The following is a 21,483-nucleotide window of genomic DNA, read 5'->3' as shown; positions in this document are numbered from 1 at the left end:
TCCACGTTCCCACCTACCCCTGATAACTGTTGACTCCCTTGTTAGTCAAGAGTCTATCTACCTCTGCCTTAAAAATATTCAATGACCCTGCATCCACTGCTCTCTGGGGAATAGAGTTCCAAAGACTCATAACTCTTTGAGAGAAAGCATGTCTCCTCATCTCTGTCATTAGAACATAAGAGCATAAGAAGTAGGAGTAGGAGTAGACCACATGGCCCATTGAGGCTGTTCCCCCATTCAATACAACCATAGCTGATCTTGGGCTTCATTTTCCTGCCTGCTCCCCGTATCCCTTAATTCCCTGAGAGATCAAAAATCTGTCTATCCCAGTGTGATAACTGGATTTATAGTCACTCCCTCCTGCCAATCACGGGTCATGTGATATACTGTGAAGGCTCTGGCCAGTGAGCTCTTAGTGCAGGCAATCGAGGGGGGCGGGGTTTTTTCTGATGAGCGACCTGTTGAGTGTGCAAGCACTAAAACTCTCTCTGTAATAAAATTCATCTGTTTTCTTGACAAAACCAGTCTGCTCCATAGAGTCATCACATTTGGCAATGAGGGTAAAATCAACTTACACTCTCCACCTCGCCCTGTTACTGTGAGTAAATCAAATGAAAACAAAAACAAGTTACTCATCACTCATGAAGTTGTTTGGAAGAATCAGCCCACATGATGCCATTACTGAAGATTGGAGCCAGTGTGTTGAGTGCCTTGGATTTTACTTTGTAGCCAATGAAACAACTGCCAAAGAAAAGCGGAAAGCGATCCTCTTGAGTGTGTGCGGCAGTAACACGTATAACTTGATTCGTAACCTGACAGCCCCGAGCGCACCCAATTCCGAGTCATATAGTGAGTTAATGGACCGTGTGAAAACACACTTCCAGCCGAAGCCATCCGAGATAATGCAGCGGTTTAAATTCAATTCGAGAGCTCGGGAGAGTCCATCACAACCTATGTAGCAAATCTCAGGCAGTTAACAGAATACTGCGACTTTGGAGACGTTTTAAATGATATGCTGCGAGACTTACTGGTTTATGTGGTCAGGAACGATGCCATTCAGCGGTGATTGCTTGCTGAGATTGATCTTGATTTTGAACACGCCCTAGAAATCTCCCTCACCATGGAAAGTGCTGCAAGAGACTCGCAGGCTTCACAACACATGGATAATGGTGCCGTGCTTCATGTTGAGCAGGAACCTGCCGCCGAGCTTGGCGCAAAGGCCAGACCTGCAGAATTAAAGTGCGATTCAATGGCCACTGTGAGAAACATTAAGAAGCTTAACAGAAACGCTTCATCATTGGTTTCAAAGCAAAAGTGCTATAGATGTGGAGATGGCCACAGAGCAGAATGCCATTACTGTCATAAGAAGTAATGTGGTTAAGCAATGCCGGGCAAAGTAGAAGCAGTCTGCAAAATAGCACACAAACGTGATAGAAGTAATGGTACAACAACTGCTGCTCCTGACATTTACTCCTTATATAATGTGACTGCTGTGAAGACTGAGCCTATTACAGTGACAGCCTAACTGCTTGTAATAAATGTGAAAGGAGGGGGACCCAATCTTTTAGGCTGGGATTGGCTACAGAAGATCAAACTCGACTGGTCTGAGAAATTTCACGTTTCAGATGGAATCCCAGAACTTGTAAGGAAATACAGCATGGTTTCTGGGGATGAACTGGGGAAGTTAAAAGGCGTGCATGCCAAGATACATGTTGATCCTCAGGCAACACCATGTTTCTTTAAAGCCAAGTCTATGCCTTATACATTGAAAGAAAAGGTGAATTTTTTTACTTATTCATTCACGGGATGTGGGCTTCGTAGGCTGGGCCAGCATTTATTGCCCATCACTAGTTGCCCTTGAGAAGGTGGTGGTGAGCTGCCTTCTTGAACTGCTGCAGTCCATGTGGTGTAGGTTCATCTAAAGTGCTGTTAGGGAGGGAGTTCCAGGATTTTGACCCAGCAACAGTGAAGGAAGACCGATTTATTTCCAAGTCAGGAGGGTGAGTGAATTGGAGGGGATCTTCCAGGTGCTGGTGTTTCCATCTATTTTCCACCCTTGTCCTTTTAGTTGGTAGTGGTCGTGGGTTTGCAAGGTGCTGTCTAAGGAGCCTTGGTGAATTCCTGCAGTTCATCTTGTAGATGGTACACACTGCTGCTACTGTGCATCGGTGGTGGAGGGAGTGAATGTTTGTGGATGTGGTGCCAATCAAGGGGGCTGCTTTGTCCTGGATGGTGTAAAGCTTCTTCAGTGTTGTGGGGGCTGCACTCATCCAGGCAAGTGGGGAGTTTTCCATCACACTCAAGACTTGTGCCTTACAGATGGTGGACAGGATTTGAGGAGTCAGGAGGTGAGTTACTTATTGCATGACTCCAAGCCTCTGACCTGCTCTTGCAGCCACATTATTTATATGTCTAGTCCAGTTCAGTTTCTGGTTAATGGTAACCCCCAGGATGTTGATAGTTCGGGATTCAGTGATGGTAATGCCATTGAACTCAAGGGGTGATGGTTGGATTCTCTCTTGTTGGAGATGGCCATTGCCTGACACTTGTGTGGCATAAATGTTACTTGCCACTTGTCAGCCCAAGCCTGGATATTGTCCAGGTCTTGCTGCATTTGGACACAGACTGCTTCAGTAGCTGAGGAGTCATGAATGGTGCTGAACATCATGCAATCATCAGCGAACATCCCCACATCTGACCTTATGATGGAAGGAAGGTCATTGATGAAGCAGCTGAAGATGGTTGGGTCTAGGACACTAGATCCCTTTCCCAAGCATGAATGCAGAGCTGTGCAGGTTAGGAAAGCTGGGCATCATCCAACCTGTCCAATTTTCGGAGTGTGCCGCACCCATAGTTCCAGTGTTTAAGTCTGACCACACAATACACATCTGTGGAGACTATAAATTGACTGTAAGTAAGGCAAAACTAGACAAGTACCCTATTCCAAGGATAGACGACTTATATGCCAAGATGGCTGGAGGCAAATCCTATACAAAATTGGATATGAGCCACACCTACCAACCAATAGAACTGGATAGCATATCGAGAGAATATGTAACTATTAACCCACATAAGGGTCGTTATCAGTACACATGTCTGCCCTTTGGAGTCTCGTCTGCATGCACGATCTTCCAGAGAACAACTAAGCCTTTTTGCAAGGTCTCGCGAGAGCGGTAGTATATTTGGATGATGATCTCATCACTGGGTGAACTGAGACTGAACACTTGGCCAACCTGGAGGAGGTGCTAAGACAGCCTGTGTATGGTTAAAGAAGGAACAATGCACATTTCGGGCACCAGAAGTCACTTATCTAGGTCACAAGGTGGACGCCATGGGTTTGCATCTGGTAGAAGATAAAGCTCAGGTAATAAAAGATGCACCATCACCATCCAATGTAACAGAACTCAAGTCCTTCCTGTGTATGATCAACTACTATAGTCACTTCTTACCCAACCTGTCGACTGTTTTGACACCATTACACTTGCTGCTAAAAAAGAACCACCATTGGCCATGGGGTTCACAACAAGAAGAAGACTTTGTGAAAGAAACTGCTGCATTTGTCATATTTATCGTTACACTACGACCCATTGAAAGAGTTGGTATTAACATGTGATGCTTCTACTTACAGGGCAGGGGCTGTGTTACCATATAAAATGGAAAATGGATCAGAAAGGCCCATTGGCTTTGGCTTGAGGACCCTTTCCCAAGCTGAGAAGGGTTATTCTCTGTTAGAAAAAGAAGGAGTATCAATAACATTTGGTGTGAAAAGTTGCACTAATGACTGCATGGGCAACATTTCACCATTATATTGGACCATAAACTATTAATGGGTTTATTCAGTGAGGATAAGGCCATTCTGCCGATAGCATCAGTACGAATACAACACTGGGCCCTGACATTATCTGTGTATGAGTATATTTTTATGTACCGCCCTGGCTTACACATTGCAAATGCAGATGCACTTGGTCGTCTCCATTACCAGATAGTATTGTAAATATTCCCATTCCACAAGAAGTAGTTCTATTATTGAATTTCTTAGACTCTTCGTCTGTGTGCACAAAACAAATTAGAAATTGGATGAACAGGAATCCAATACTGTTGAAAGTCAGAGACTTCGATTTGCAAGGATGGCAAATTTCGCCTTTATCTGAAGATGTGAGACCATTCCATGCCAGGAACACAGAGTTAAGCTGTCAAAATGGAATTTTGTTGTGGGGATCAAGAGTTGTTGTTCCATCACAAGGTAGAGAGCCACTCTTGACAGAGCTTCACAGTGCGCAGCCAGGCATATCAAAGATGAAAATGCTTGTGCGAAGCTATGTCTAGTTGTCAGGCATTGACAGTGACATTGAAAGCATGATCAAGCACTTTCTCCATTGTCAGCAACAACAGAAATTGCCTGTTTCTGCTCCCCTACATTCGTGGGAGTGGCTTGGTAGATCCTGTGTTTGACTACACTTCAATTATGTAGGTCCATTCTTGGGTACCATGTTCTTGTTAATTGTAGATGCACACTCAAAATGGATGGATGTGTAAAAAGTCAAATCACCAACACTGAATGCAATTATTGAGAAGCTAGGTCACTGTTTCAGCATTTGTGGCCTACCTGAAATTGTCATTTTTGATTAAGCCACAGCCTTTACCAGCACCGAGTTTCAGAAATGTATGGATCTGAGTGGAATCCAACATAATATGACGGCCCCTTGGCAACCCTCATTGAATAGTCTAGCCAAGAGGGCAGTGCAAACTTTTAAGTCTGGTATGAAAAAGTTATCGGAAGGCACTCTGGAATCTTGACTTTCCCAGTTTCTCTTCAGTTATCATATAACACTGAATGCGACTATGGGTTTAACACCATCAGAGTTATTAATGATATGTCGTCTGAGCACACATTTATACTTGGTGTTTTCAAATTTAGAGGGGAAGGTAGCACAGAGCCAGAATAACCAGAAATTTAACCATGGCATACACAGTAAAGCTCACACAGTGTAGGTGACAAGGTATGTGTGCAAAATTTCGGCAGTGGACACTGCTGGGCTCTGGGAGCCATTGTTTCAGAGACTGGCCCATTATCTTTCCAAGTGCAAGTTGAGACAGAATCGTTCGTAAGCATGTGGATCACATCCATGCCAGAGACACATTCCAACAATTGACTGATCAGCCTGTGATTAATGTTGGACCGTTGATTTCTGAGGTATGTGAATGACCTAGAGCAGATATTCCAAATGTTTTAGGAGAATTGCCAAATCCTGAACTGCCTACTTGCAATGATGTGTCTCATGGTGCAGCTCCAGATCCTGTCGATCCTGTTCAGGAACCTCCAGTTGTAGAGCTACACTGCTCTAGCCATATAAGAGCACCTCAGAGACTTGATTTATAATCACCTGAACTTTTATATATTGTTGGATTGTTTAAATGTTTTTTCTGTGTGGAGTAATTGTAAAAAAACTAAAGGGGTGGGGGAAAATGTGGTACCTGGATATATAGTCATTCCCTCCTGCCAATCACGGGTCATGTGATGTACTGTGGGGACTCCAGCGAGCTCTTGGTGCAGGCAATCAAGGGATGGGTTTTTTTCCAATGAGAGATCTGTCCAGCATGCAAGCACTGAAATGTCTCTGTCATAAAGTTTAGCAGTTTCTTGAGAAAAACAGTCTGCTCCATAGTATCATCACACCCAGCCTTAAATATATTCAATGATGGAGCACCCGAAACCTTCTGGCGTATAGAATTCCAAAGATACACAATCCTTTGAGTGGGGTAATCTCTCCTCATCTCAGTCCTAAATGATCAGCCCTTATTCTGAGACTGTGTCCCCGCGTCTTAGATTCCCGGACCAGCGGAAATAATCTCTCAGCACCAACCCCATCAAGCTCCTTCAGCATTTTGTAGGGCTCAGTGAGATTGTTTGTCATTCCTCTGAGGCTAGATACTATCAGCTCAATGTACTCAGCCTCTCATTGGACAACTTCCTCATCCCAGGGACCAATTTAGTGAACCTCCTCTGTACTGGCTCCCAAGTGTGTCTTTTAAATTTAAACTGCACACAGTACTCCAAATGTGGTCTCACCAAAACCCTGCACAACTGTAGCAAAACTTCTTTATTTTTGTACACCAATCCCCTTGCAATAAAAGCAAACATGCCATTTGTCTTCCTAATTGCTTGCTGTTTCTGTGCTAAATTCCTGCACTCCTTGCGTGAGCACACCCAAGCCTCTCTGAAAATCAATACTTACAAGTTTCTCCCCTTATAAAAAAATATTTTGCTCCTGCATTCTTACTCCAAAGTGAATAGCTTGACATCTCCCTAAATTATACTTCATCTGCCATCTTGTTGCCCACTCACCTAACCTGCCTATATCTCTTTGCAGCCTCTCTGTGTCCTCCCCATAGCTTACCTTTCCCCATAGTTTGCTCACATGAGCAAACTTAGATACATTACTCTCTGTCTCTTCAGCTAAGTAATTAATTTATATTGTAAATGGCTGAGGCCATAGTGCTGATCCTTACGTCACTCCACTATTCGCTGCCTGCCAACTTGAAAAGGCCCTGTTTTTGTCCACTCTCTGTTTTCTATCCATTAACTAACTCTCTATCCACGCTAATATATTACTGCCAACTTCATGAGCCCTTATTTTGCCTAATAACCTTTTGTGCAGCACCTTATTGAATGCCTTTTGAAAATCCAGGCATACTACATCTACTGGTTCCTCTTTATCTACCCTACTAGTTACATCCTCAAAAATCTCTAATAAATTTGTCAAACAGGATTTTCCTTTAGTCAGACCATGTTGACTTGTCCTAGTCATACTAAGCTTTTCTAAATGCATTGTTAAGACTTAAATGGGAGACTGTCTTAACTGGGAGACCCTTTCTTTTCAACCTGTGTCCCCAAGCTCTAGTCTCTCTCATAAGGGGAAACATCCTTTCCTGCATCCACCCTGTCAACCCCCCCTCAGGATCTTATATGTTGCAATAAGATCACCTTTCATTCTTCTAAACTTCAATGGATACAGGCCCAGCCTGCCCAATGTTTCTTCATAAGATAACCACTGCCCCACCCCACTGCCCCATCCCAGGCACAAGTCAAGTGAGCCTTCTCTGAACTGTTTCTCATGCATTTATATCCTTTCTTTAATAAGGAGACCAAAACTGTACACAATACCCAAGATGTGATATCACCAATGCCCTGCACAACCGCAGCAAAACATCCTTACCTTTACATTGCATTCCCCTTGCAACAAGCACCAACAGTACATTTACCTTCCTAATCACTTGCTGTACCTGCATGCTAACTTTTTGTGATTCATGTACCAGGACAACCAGGTCCCTCTGTATCTCAGGGTTCTGCAATCTCTCTCCATTTATATAATATGCTGCCTTTCCATTCTTCTGGCAAAGCTGACAAGTTCACATTTTCCCACATTATGTCCATCTGCCAAATTTTTGCCCACTCACTTAACCTATCTATATCCCTTTACAAGCTCCTTATGTCCTCTTCACAACTTATGTTCCTTTCTACATTTGTATCATCAGCATATTTAATAACCATACATTCAGTCCCTTCATCTAAGTAATTTCTATAGATTGCATTAGGAGTCCATATCTGCAAGAACTAAATGCATTATAAAAAATTGGAAGAACATTGAATTTTTTGGATATTCTCCTGAGTTTTTTTCCTAAAAGATTACAAGTTCACTTTGGTCTGTGAGCAAGCTGCTTTTTCCAAGAAATCATATGACTTCAGCTAAGTGACCAGCAAGACACCTGGGAATTGATAGTTGTTTTGATTATTTGAATGAATTTTTTTTTAAAAAACTGCTTTTATAAGACTATGGGCTCCTGCTGATTGGCTGAAAAATACCTGGCCTGGGAGAAGTTCTGTCTGAATATGTTTCTAGAATTCAATGTGTGGCTTGGGAATGAACTGTGAAGGAAGATTGCTCCTCTCTCTCTCTCTCTCTCCCTGGATCATCTGCAGTCCAGAGTGGGTGTTCAACTTCAGTCAGAATAACTCCTCATCTTGGAATTACTCATCTGTATTTGAAAGCCCAAGGAGCTGTGACAAGTAATAATTAACAAGCGAGAATTACCAAAGACAGTGTTTCCCCAAAAGTCCTTTGGAAAGGACCTCTAGACAACTACTGTGACCAGCACTATGTCTCCGCATGCAGGAACACCAAATTGACAATGTCAGGACCTTTTCGAACTTTATCCTTTTTCATAACATGTTCCCTCACACCAACCTCTGCAGAGACCTCATTTGTCTTGAACTTTGTTTTTGCGTGTGTGTGTGTGTGTATGTGTGTGTTGGGATTTTAAAAGGGGTAAATCCTTACATTTTCAGATTATAAATTGTATGTTAACCAGTTTTGCAACTTGTTTTGAAATAGTTTTGTTTCATAGTAAATCAATTATTCTGAGTTTAGTGAAGAAGCCTCTTTTAAAGTCTCTTTTATTCTGGGTCTAGCAGTAGTGAAAGTAAAAAATTGGCCATTTTGGGTGAGTGAATTAAACATTTACACTTATGTTGTGACCTGTGGAGTAATGGGTCTAGAGAAACTGTGCACTCCTCCCATCCCATTTATGACAATTGTAAATATTTGAGGGACTAGCAATGATCCCTGTGCCACTCCAATTGTCACATCTCGCCAACCTAAAAACGACCCATTTATCCCTACTCTCTGTTTCATTGGGATACGCATTGGAATTCCTACAGTTTCATGAGCTATAAAATTGGCCTGATCGCCAACCTTGTAAGTGGGGCTGAGCCATTTGCTCACTGTGCAAGCTTGATGCTAAAATAGGGCACATCAAAGCCATCTTGTGGGATAAAGGCTCCCCTAATCAGGTCATTGCCTGCTATACATTGCACAAACTCATGAATGAGCCTAAAGTGCCACTTTCAGTCGTGAAAATTGCCCAGTCCACCTCAGATTATCCTGAAAAGGTGAGGTGTCTCAAAAATTTGAACAACAGGTGAAGTTAGCTGTTTCACCCTGCATCTATGCAGGAGCAACGTGAGATGTATTCTCCACTAACAGGATGCTGCTGTCAGGCCAAAAAGACATTCTGTCTCTGGAAGAGATTTAACTGAGCACCAACAGTTCCTGTTAGCCTTGATTTATCACCTATACTATTGTCTTATTCATTGACTTATCAATTTTTGTCTGATCCTGTAAAACCTTGGGATGTCTTACTACATCAAATGGGTTATAGGAATGCAAGTTGTTATTATTGTTGTTGTTCAGGGATATGTTCTCCAGAAAGAAAGCCTTGGGTGACAGATGGTTAGAGAGCCTGGAAATGTCTTGATAAAATCTAATGTCATAAATTATATTGAGATGGTGTGAAGTCACGTATTTAGAAAAATGGCGAGATTGTAACATGCGGTCAGAAGATAAAAGAGAGGTGAGGCATCCGGAAAGTTGAACATAACAATTGTAAAGTGTGATCTTCTACAGAAAAGCATCATCAGGCGTTTGTCAGTGTGTTCATGTAATTTTTAATAAACGTTTGTGTCTATAATCCTCACTCCTGGTATGTAGACAAGGACTTAAGCCTGTAGGAAAATAGGAACAGGAGTAGGCCATTCAGTCCCTCAAGCCTCTTCCACCATTTCATAAACTCATTGTTGATTTGGGTCATAATTCTACCCATCTGCCCAGGCTTCATAACCCTGAGTATGCTTGCCTAACTAAAATCTATCAAGTAAGCTTGGAGATATTCCACTGGCCTATCCTCAGCAGCTTTCTGGGGAAGAGTTACAGATTCCCACTAACCTTTATGTGTAGAAATGCTTCCTGATATCATCCCTAAATGAATGTTAGGGTTATGCCCCCTCCAGAAGAACAGTTTCTCTCCATTTACCTTCTCAATTGCTTTCACCACCTTTACTAACTTGTGGAAATCTTGCACTGTTGTTGGGTTTTTAGACTGAAGCAATGGGAGGAATGCTGAGTGCTGCTAGGAGCAATGTATAAGTCACATTTGGCTCGATTGAGAAGTTTAACTCAAACATTAAATAGGGTAGACAAATGGCCATCGCAAAGAGCAACTCAACCAAGACATAAAGCCACAGCCATCTGGGGTGGGGGCAGGGTGGTGGGCGATGGATTTTACCAGGAAAATTGTGCAGATCACAGGTAGCATGGAGTAGATTTAAGGCTGCAGCTTCAGCTTGTACAGTATTACAAGATGACAATTCATCTTTAAACTGAAATTGTATAAAGTCATTCTTATGGATTATCCTGTTCTCTTGTGCTTTGCTCTTGCCTGCAGTGTTCCTGATGCAAAATTGACAAAAGAGCTTGACTACAAAACGTTTAATATTTCTGGCGATTGATTCAGAATTAATTGGTCAATAGTTTAATTGTTTTCATGAATTGAATTTTCACACTCCCAGGACTTCCCATGAAACTGAACATGAACCCATAAATATTATCTTGCCCTTTTCTCCAAGATAATGTCACACCGTGTGAACATACACACACACACACATCTTATGAACATACACACTTTCTCTTAAAATGCCTTACTCCATCACCTTCTCCTTCATATCCTGCCTCCTGGTAATATCAGTTCCACAAATATCTTTTCAGTGATTTTTGCCAACCTGCGTACACATCAATATAAATGAGAAACTTCAGTGCACAATTAGCCTTTGCCTGCCTTTCATTTTTAAACTAATTCTCAGGATGTGGGCGTCACTAGCAAGGTTGGCATTTATTGCCCACCCTTAGTTGCCCTTGAAAAGTTGGTGGTGGGCATTCTTTTTGGACTGGAGTCTGTGTGGTGAAGGTGTTCCCACGGTGTTGTGAGGTAGGGTGTGCCAGGATTCTGACACAGTGGCAATGAAGGAGTGGCGATACAGGGTGAAAAGGAGGATGGGTGACTTGAGGGGGAACTTGATGGTTTACCCATGCGTCTACTGCCTTTGTCCTTCTAGCTGGTGGAGGTCACAGGTTGTTGATGTTTGAGTAATCATTTGACAGATATTAATTTTACCTGTACATCTTAATATTATTTACTTCCAGAGATTCCAACAATTTCAATGTGAAGAGAAAATGGTCACCTTGCTTGTTTTAGTAGTTGTTTTGCTGTATCCTCAGTCCAATCATGCTTTGATGCAAAACTGTGGAGTTGCACTCCCTTGGGGCTCACACATCAGCAACTAATAAATGTGCTCAATATTAAACTCAAGACAAGGGCTGATTCACCCTGATACAAGACAAAAATAGACACACTGTATCAAGTAATGAAACCGTACAAGTTGTGAAGCTGTAATCTAATTAAAAGAGTTGATGTTGATTCATAAGCTGGAAAGCAAGGCCAGTGTAATTATTAAAAATCTTTGCTGTTGCAAGTTTCAATGAATTCTTTGGTCATTTTGTCTTGTACTGTCATCTTATTTGAAGTTAGGTACAGTTGTGGGGGTGGGGCATTGATTTTTGGACTTCCACTGGTACCAGGTGTTAGGTGTGTGAATCCCAAGACAGTGCTCCTGCCCCAAGTCACTAGTTGAGAAGGAATGGTTGTGAGGGACTTGTTGAAACAAGTCTGTTCCCACAGTGAGCCGGTCAGGCACTTGTGCTCCACTATCCCCCACCCCAAAATAAAATATGTCCGGGCCTCTACCTGAGCAGTACCTTCAAAACCAGCTGCTTGGCAACTGGTACAAATATGCGGATTGTGTGTGGTGACCATTTCACCGATTGTACCCAAGAATTGTGAACAGAGTCCTACAACTGGTTTTGGGCCTCGGTTTGAATATTTGAGTGTCCCAAACAGGGAGCTAGGCTTCTCACCATTTACAGCCCTGCCTGGAAACTGCATCAGGCAGACCTTGGACACCTAAGGTGAGAAATGGACACTGGGTAGCCACCCCCAGATTCTCTGCCTTTCAGTCAAATTACATAGAATTTACATCAAGGAATCAGGCCATGCAGTCCAATGGTCTGTGCCGATCATTATGCTCCACATGAGCCTCATCCTTATTTCATCTCGCCCCATCAGCATATTCTTCAATTCCTTCCAGCCTCATGTACTTAATGAGCAATTCCCCTTCAATGTATCTTTAACGTTCGCCTTAACTACTCCCGCTGTGGTAGTGAGTTCCACATTCTCACCACTCTCTGGGTAAAGAGGTTTCTCCTGAATTCTGTATTGGATATACTTGTGACTATCTTGTTTTTATGGTTCCAGCTTTGGACTTTCTTCCGCAATTAGGAACATCTTCTCTAAGTCTACCCAATCGCATTAACTTTTTAAAAGAATTTATTGAGTCATCTTTCAGTCTTCTTTTTTCCTGTAGAAAAAAGCACCAGGCTGGTCAGTCTTTCCTGATAGTCAGTTTATTTGTAATGGCCCTGCATTCCCACTTGCAACAGGAGCACCCTACCTGGCTAGAGTAAAGCTGTCCCATTGCGGCTGGGATCAGGACTGCAGAGTCATCCTGAGGCCAACAGGGTGCCCACCATTGGATTAATCCTGATCTAACAGTGCACCCAGATTGGCTAAATTAACCCAAGGAACATCCACAGGAAAATATACTAGGCAAAGGGAGCCTTGCCCAAGTCGGCTAGCACAAGGGCTCTACGTTGAGTTGGCCACATGTGCATGCAAACAGACTGAACTCCTGCCTGGCAATCCTTCCTGCCAAATGGTTGTGTACAGACAGCAGGTCTCCTCAGGAGAGTTGGCGGAGTGGGGGTGCGGGGATGGGGGCAAGGGTGTGGGAGGACATGAGAATTATCCATGAGAATGAGGAAAACTTTGCATGTCCACAAACACTAGATTGTTTTCTCTGAGCTATGGAGCCAGTGCGTCCAATGTTAAGTCACTGCCAGTGTCTTGTGGCATCATCCCTGGTTCAATGGTAGCATTCTCACCCGAGTGTCAGAAGGCCTTGAATTTAATCCCCACTCATAAGCCTGATCACCGCTAACCTAGACTGGCACTGAGGGAGTGCTGCACTGTCAGAGGTACTGTACTTTGAGTGAGAGATTAAAATGGAGACCCCATCTACCCTGTCATAAGTAAGTTGCAACGAGCCCAGGGGGAAAGGGTGGCTCATGTGCCAGCTCACTGGAGTTCCGTTACATGGAACTGAGATGAAGACTTCAATAGGGTGACACACAGGATGCATTGTTGTGCACAGAGTGGCCCTTGGTACAATGGCAGGAATGCCTAACTGTCTCTTGTCACTGTCAAGGAGCTTGGAGGGGTAGCACGGGGCATCAAGCAGAACTAGCTCACCCTTTCCACTGTGGAAGTAGTGACCATTTCAAGACAGCAATTACAGGTCAGCCAGTGATGCACTGTCTGGTGGCTGCCGTCTCAGCTCCAGTGCAGCGCAAATGGAAGTCACCCAAAGTCTCAGTGCTACAGTGGAAGCTCAAACAGAGGTCATGAAATTCATGCTTGTGGCCATGCAGGCTCAGACTGCTGCTGTCATGGCTGCGGGTATCAGTGCTCAAAGGACCTTGCAGACGCTTGCAGCATCCCACCAACCTGTGCTCTTGCAGATTACTAGGATTGCTGATGGGCCACTCAATGGGAGAGGCAGTTGTTGCATGGGGCAGGAACTTGCTGTCCTCTCTTAGGGTGATTGTAATTGTGCTTCCACTGATGCCACAATGCCAGTCTTCTTGTTCTTGCCTCTCAGCTGGCTGATCTAAACTGCTGACGTCCATGTCAATGTTGTACAATCTGAAGCTGGGCCTGCAAGACACAAGAGCTCCCGTCTCCCCCAGTGGAAGCCAGCAGCCTTCCACCAGACATCCACAGCCACTGGCGTATGTCCTGTGTTGGAGCATTAGGTCTGGCACTACTTCCACAGTGGAAAGGATGGGCTAGTTCTGCTTGATGTGGAGCAAGACTAGTGACAATGGAATGAACAAGTGCAAGTAGTCACTTTTTGTTCATATAAGTGGATGTGTTTTTGAATAAAGTTGTTATGCTAAGGTTAATTGTTGGTGGTTTTTATTGCAGTATCTTGACTAAAAGGACATTGTGATGGGGTGCCTCAGACGCATATACGGGTGGGAAACAGCGGAGCCATGGTGACAAAAGAAAGAGGAGCCTGAGCAGCTGCTCTTAGACAGCCCGCCTGAAGAGAAGGATTCCTGGATGCTTGATGGCAATGGTATGGAGGATGCAGCAGACCACCAGCAACTTGGAGACATGTCCTGGTATGTACTGGAGGATGCCCCCCCTACCCCAAGGTCCAGGAAGCAGAAGTGTTGCTTTGGATACCGCTGGGCTGCTGCATAATGTTCCATGGCTCTTATTTTATGCCTGTTGGTGAGGTGGTGGAGTGGGGTCATCAGCCAGCTAAAGAGAGGACTTGCATGTCTCCTAGTGGCCACCCTCTGATTCTTCTTGGAGGCCTGAAGATGACTGGGATGGCAGACTGCCTCACAATGAAGGCATCGTACTGATGCCAGGATAGTGGGAATTCACCAACATTGTGATCTGTGCCTGGTTGCACTTCAGCTGCACATTGATGGAATGGTAGCCCTTTTGGTTCCTGGGCCTCTCCCTGTTGTCACAGAGACCCTGAAGAAACACGTGTGTAGAGTTGATGGGTCCCTGCACCATTTGGAATTGCGCTATCCTGACAAATCTATGTGCTCACACCCTGTTTCCTTTTGCTTTGAGAGGATATAATGCAATTAATGCTCTTCATAGACATGACCTCCATCACCTCCTGGATACACTGACGGATGGTGTACTGGGAGATTTTGGATATGTCACCTGCTCCTGCCCGGAATGGTCCAGCCTTGTACAAGTTTAATGCGACTGTGATCTTTACGGCCACTGGCAGCATCATCCTTGCCCTGATGTGAATCTCCTGTTGAAGGAGGTGACACAGTTCAGTGATTACATATCTCATTGTTGAATCTGAATTCTTTCAAGCATCGCTCCTCAGTGAAGTGGATGTAGAAGTGCTCTCTGTAAAATCATGGGGGTGGTGGTGCCTGTAGGGTATTCTCTGGAGTGCCCTCCTCCTCCCCTTCTTATGCTTCCACATGAGATGTATGTTAAAAACACTTCATCTGCCAGTTGGATGCCTGCTCTTTAAATAGTGTTAGTTTATGGGGCAGGGGGAGGGTCATGCTTCTTTGTGCAGCTAAAGGCATATTTAGCTGAGAGTGATTAGCTCAGGCATTCAGTGGAGATGCACAGACCAAGTTTGCAAGACATGTGCTCTGAGTGATGTCACGATCAGATCTTTCCTTGGGTTACTGGTGAATGCACAATGTCCTCAACATGGATTGGAGAGAGTGCAGAGCAGGCTTATAAAAATGAAAAACTTCAGTAAAGAAGATAGATTGGAGAAGTCGGGACTGTTCTCCTTGGAGAGGGGAAGTCTAAGAGGCGATTTGAGAGAGGTGTTCAAAATCATGAGGGGGCTGGATTGAGTAGATAGGAAAAAACTGTTCCCGCTCGTAAAAGGATCAAGGGCAAGAGGGCACAGATTTAAAATGATTTACAAAAGAAGAAAATGTGACGTGAGAAGAAACTTTTTCACACGAGTGGTTCAGGACTGGAATGCGTTGCCTGGAAGTGTGGTGGAGGCAGGTTCAATCGAGGCATTCAAGAGGGCATTAGGTGATTATTCAAAGAGAAACAATGTGCAGGGTTACAGGGAAACGGCAGGAGAATGGCACCGAGTCATAATGCCCATTCGGAGAGCTGGTGCAGACACGATGGGCCAAATGGCCTCCTGTCTCCTTCTGCACCATAAAAATTCAGTGATTCCTGGTGCCAAAAGTGGCCAGCAGTGCAACCCCATGCCATCTTATGCTTACAGGACCATCACTGTGCCAGCACAATGCTACGGAGACCAATTTTGTGATCTAGAGCTTTTTTTATACATGTTGAAATTAACACTGATTGTCCGATTATAAAAATACAATGAAAGATCAGGGGGTTGGGTGCAATAATGGAAAGCATATTAACTTATAGTTCAAGAGGCAATAAGCAACCTAAGCCTCCCTCTTAAATCTGAATGATATTATCTCAGCTGCTCCATGGGAAGTCTGTTTTGCAATCACACCTACCTAAATGTTATAGACCTCCCATGCTGAGAGGCAATTGAGGTATCTGTTTTCCATGGTTTGCTTGCTTTATAGAACAGGTCACCAGCATGAAGCTGTAGCTTGAGGGACATTGCTCCACATAAAGCCTGGCTGACCAGGGGTCCCTTCTGCTCAGATCACCTGTTTGGCTGCATTATGAAGGAACCTTCCATGGACATCAAATCCTGGAGTGGGACTTGAACCCAGAGCTTCTAGGCTCAGAGGCAGGGACACTACCCACTGTGCCACAAGACCGCACAAGCAATATAGGGTGGAATTTTCCGTGAACACTGGCGTTGGGTGTGTTCGGCAGCGTGAGCAGACAAAGGCCAAAAATCGGTTTCGCAACGAAGTGAAACCAGTTTGCGATCGTCCACTCTGCCCATCAATGGCTGTCGGATGTTGGGAACCTCACTGTAATCCATCTATGTATCATTATAAGGCCAGCTCACCAGAATCATCCCCCCACACTGGATCATCCGCCCATGTTAGCATGATTGCACACTAACACGTTTCACAACTGTACATGAGTGTCATGCACCTGGTGGGCAGCACTTCGCTTGGGACTTCATGGTTTGTTTGCCTACCTTGCTTCAGTCAGCACTCACAGTCATCAATGCCAGGCTTCGCAGGGGGCATCACATCACTTTTAGGGGGGCTCACGGGCAGGTCCCTACCTACCAGATCAGCTGTAAGGCGGGGGTGCCTTTTTATGGCTGCAGGGTTAAGGCTTGCTCGGGGAAGGGGGAGAAGTGGCCACAGGCAAAGGAAGAGGCTGCAGAGCGAAGGCCGTACTGGGGAATGGGGGATATCCCAGGGTGTGTGTTGGGGCACAAGTTGAGCCGTGCAAGTGGCCTCGGGATGGTGAGGAGGAGATGAGGCCAGATGGAGATGTGAGGGTGTGTGTGAGAGAGTGAGTGGTGATAACCCTTGAGCTGGCAGTGAGTGAGATGCCAGTGAATGTGTGAAAGGCTTGAGTGTGTGAGTTTAGAGTGATGAGCTGGTTGCCTTACCCTGGCGGCACAGATGAGATCATTCACCCTCTTTCTGCACTGGATGGTCAACTTCTGATCATCACTGCCTTTGCCTACCAACCCGGAGTGGTAATGTTGCTGCCCCTCCTGCAGCCAGAGAGGGGTTAGAGGATATTATGGTGGGCTTCCACAGAGCTGCAGTCTTTTTCCCTCTCGAGACCATGTCTTCTTTACAGCAGACCTAGGCTGGGAGCACTGAGATGTGTGCACACGGCTGCACTTTAAATTGGCACCCGGCGTGATGATGCGGCGAGATGATTGCATGGCGGCTGAATTGAAGCCCGCCCTCCATCGAAACGGCGTGTTTCCCAGGAATGCAGGATTAACGAGGCAAGGTTGGGACAATATGGCATGAGAAGCCGCCATTGCGGCCGGCGGGTAAAATGTCGTTTTTCCTGCTCGCTACCGCACTTAGTGTAAACCTGGGATGATTCACCAATAGCCTACACAATAATGCCCCACAAGTGATCTCCTGCTGGAAGTGACTCCCTTACCCAGCAGCACATTTCATGCTTGAACCCACAGAATGGATCAAACTGTGCCCTATTTGACTTTCAGCAGCATCAACTTCCAGGCTATTTTTGACTCATGGACATAGCTCCCCAAGCTAGCACTGGGGAATTTCCTCAGCTCTGTGGGCACTTCCAGGGCCACTTTTGTGCCATTTCACTGGACTAGAAGGTCATTTCACTGCCTGGACCAAACCAAGTTGGCGCCTTTGTGACTGTATCGGGTCACAGCTGTGGAGAGTAAAGTGAGGAGTGTTTAAAATGATAAAAGTATTCGATAGGGCAGATATGGAGAAACTATTGCCTTGGGGAGTTGGGAATCCAGAACAAGAGGACCCAATTCTTAAAGATAGAGGTAGGTTGTTTGCAAAACCAGGAAGCATGTTTTCGACATAGAGCTGTGGAAATGTGGAACTCTTGCTCCAGAAGGGTTATAAACACTGGAGACCAACTGGAATTTTCAAAACTGAGATTCATAGATTTTTGTTGGGTTAGTACAACAAAAGACATGGAACAAACACAAAGAAGTGGATTGGAGGTGCAGATCAGTCGTGATATAATTGAATGGTGGAACAGACTCAAGGCGCTGAACGGCTTCCCTCTGTTCCACCATATGATCGCCGGGTTTGTACTCCTGCTTACAGACAAAAGTGGCTCCCTTCATTTATGATGAAGCTTATGTTCAAAAAGAGCTCCTCTGAATTACATCAGTCTGGCTCGAAAGGAGATATTAAATACTCAAAAGAAACGTACAATCTCATTACATTTATATTTTTCCAGTGGATGATTCATCAGCCTCCTTGAATATTATGCAAAGGTTCTTGCATTATTAAATTTAGTCTGAAATTCAGCTACAACAGCTGGCTGAATGTACATGACGGTAAATAATGAACTGCCTGAACTCTCTGATAAAGAGGACCAGTGCATAACATATATGTGGCTGAATGTTTAATCTGATTGTCATAAATGAACTCGACAATTTGATTCTGTTCAGTTTTGGAACGTACTTGCATAAATAAATAATGGGGCAGATCTTAACACTTACTGATGGTGAGGAAAGGTGGCAAGGGGTGGGGTGTGGGGGTAGGGATGGTGGGGGGCGGCAGTGGGGAATGGACTGACTGCCTGTTATGTACCCCATCCCATTTTCCTAATCTTTGAAACCTAAAAAAGAAATGGTGTTTTTAGCAAGAAGCTAATTTACAATCTGCCTTCTCACCAGTCCAATTGTTAAAAATCTCATTATGCCCGATGAACACTTGTTAGGGCGATAATGTATTGACTGCATTAATTAAGGCTCTCTTGGAACATGTGTTTTCTGGTTATACCCTGCTAAATAAAAAGGTGTAAAGTTTAAGCCCAGTAACTACAGGCCAGTCGGTTTAACTTGGGTTGTTGGGACGCTTCTAGAAACAATAATTTGGGACAAAATTAATAGTCTCTTGGACAAATGTGGGTTAATTAAGGAAAGCCAGCAGGGCTTTGTTAAGGGAAAATCATGTTAACTTGCTGGAACTTTTTGAAGAGGTAACAGAGAGGGTTGATGAGGGCAATGTTGTTGATGTGGTGTACATGGACTTCCAAAAAGCATTTGCTACAGTGCCAACAACAGACTTGTGAACAAAATTATAGTTCATGGAATAAAAAGGATAGTACCAATATGGATAAGAAATTGGCTGAGTGACAGGAAACAGAGAGTAATGGTTAATGAATGTTTTCTCAGGCTGGAGGAATGTTCGTAGTGGAGTTCTCCAGGGGTTGGTGTTGGGACCCTTGCTCTTCCCAAAATCTATTAATGACATTGACCTTGGCGTACATGGCACAACTTCAAAATCTGAGAATGATATGACACTTGGAAGTATTGTGATCTGTGAGGAGGATAATGTAAAACTGCAAAGGGACATAGACAAGTTGGTGGAGTGGGTGGATAAATGGCAGATGAAATTCAATGTGGAGAAGTGTGAAGTGATTCATTCAGGTAGAAAAAACATGGAGAGACAATATAAAATAAAGAATACAATTCTAAAGAAGGTACAGGCGTATAGGGGCCTGGGTGCATATGGGCATAAGTCATTGAAGGTGGCAGGACAGGTTGAGAGAGTAGTTAATTGAGCATATAGTATCCTAAACTTTATTAATAGGAGAATAGAATATAAGAACAAGGAGGTTATGTCAAACTTGTATAAAATACTGATGTAACCTTAACTGGAGTATTGTGTCCAGTCCTGGGTGTCACATTTTAGGAAAGATGCAAAGGCATTACAGAGACTGCAGAAAAGATTCACGAGAATGGTTCCAGGGATGAGGAACCTCAGTTACATCGATTGGTTGGAGAAGTTGGGACTGTTTTCCTTGGAAATAAGGTTGACAGGAGATTTGAAAGAGGTATTCAGAATCATGAGGGACTTGGTCAGAGTAGAAAGGGAGAAACTGTTCCCACTGGTGGAAAGGTTGAGAATGAAAGGGCACAGCTTTAAGCTAATTGGCAAATGGAGCAATGGAGACATGAGGAGAAACATTCTCATGCAGTGAGCAGTTAAGACCTGGAACGTGAGTGTGCTGGAGGTAGGTTCTATCAAGGCATTCAAGAGGGATTTGGATTATTATCTGAAAAGAAAGAATGTGCAGAGTTATGAGGAGAAGACTATGGGGATGGCACTAGATGAACTCCGATTCAGAGAGCTGGCGCAGATACGATGGGCAGAATGGCCTCCTTCTGTGCTGTAACAATTCTGTGATTCTGTGAAGAGGAAACACTGGTGAATTGCAATTCAAAATTCAAATTAAAAAAATTGCAGCCATGGCTGCTTCTTCTTATCAGTGTTTATTTAGTCAGATGTCAACAGTAGATCAGAGTTAGCACTAAAGGCCAACACTTCAGCACAGTATTAATGGAGTGCTGTGTTGTGTATTGCATGGAATAAGACAATGACATACCCTCAGTTGCAAACAGCCATTATTGAACTAACTTTATTTGCTCTTCTCCAGCAAACAGAAAGGACAGCAGAGCGGGCCCTACACTACTTCCCGTTTTAAAAAAAAACTTGTACATTAAAATGTAAAATGATACATGTCCATAATTACCCAGAACACAATATGATTGAACCAACATCAACAATACCTGATAATGTGGATTGCACACTTGTTGTTATGATAATCACAACCAAAACATTGGTGGCTGATACTTCGAGTGTAATTTACATGTAAAAAATTGTTTTCCCTTAACACCAGTAAGTGTTTAACAAAAATATCATCATTTGACAAGAAATAATGAAAAGAACAACTTATTTCTTCTTCCTTCCTACATACTTCCAATTAACCTATCTGGCTTCTTTCTCTTTCTGTCTGAGTAGCTGCTTCTATTTCCATTAGCTTTACTCTGCTCTCTCAACATTTCTGACTGTGCCAACCCTGAACTTTAACTTTGATGATCAACTCCACTGAATTCTTGGGACTGTGACATTGATTTGTCTTAATCAAAGACCCTGACTCATTTTGTTCTACCAATGGATTCTCTAATACTGGCAAAATTTCTGTTACTTTTTGCCTGTCACTTTCTTCCTGACTTTCACTTTGGGCTGTGGGAGAAATTTGAACTCTAGGTTAATCATGGTCTCCCTTTGTCAGATTTCCTCTTTCAAGGAAATGTTCTACATGATATGGATATACTCTCCCTCTAATCTTCACTAGACATTTGACTGCAGCTAGCCTCTTTTCAACAGCTCCAATCACATACTTCTCCTTATTACCTCAGTGATTTTTCACCATGACCTCAGAGCAGCACTGAACTCTCTTAAGTTTCATATTCTGTATGTCATGACTCATCTTACAATTGTCTTAGTTTTCTCATCTTTT

This window comes from Carcharodon carcharias, chromosome 2 (assembly GCF_017639515.1).
Source record: "Carcharodon carcharias isolate sCarCar2 chromosome 2, sCarCar2.pri, whole genome shotgun sequence".
NCBI classification, from domain to species: Eukaryota; Metazoa; Chordata; class Chondrichthyes; order Lamniformes; family Lamnidae; genus Carcharodon; species Carcharodon carcharias.
The sequence above is the reverse complement of the archived record's forward strand: the minus strand, read 5'-3'. Positions refer to the sequence as shown.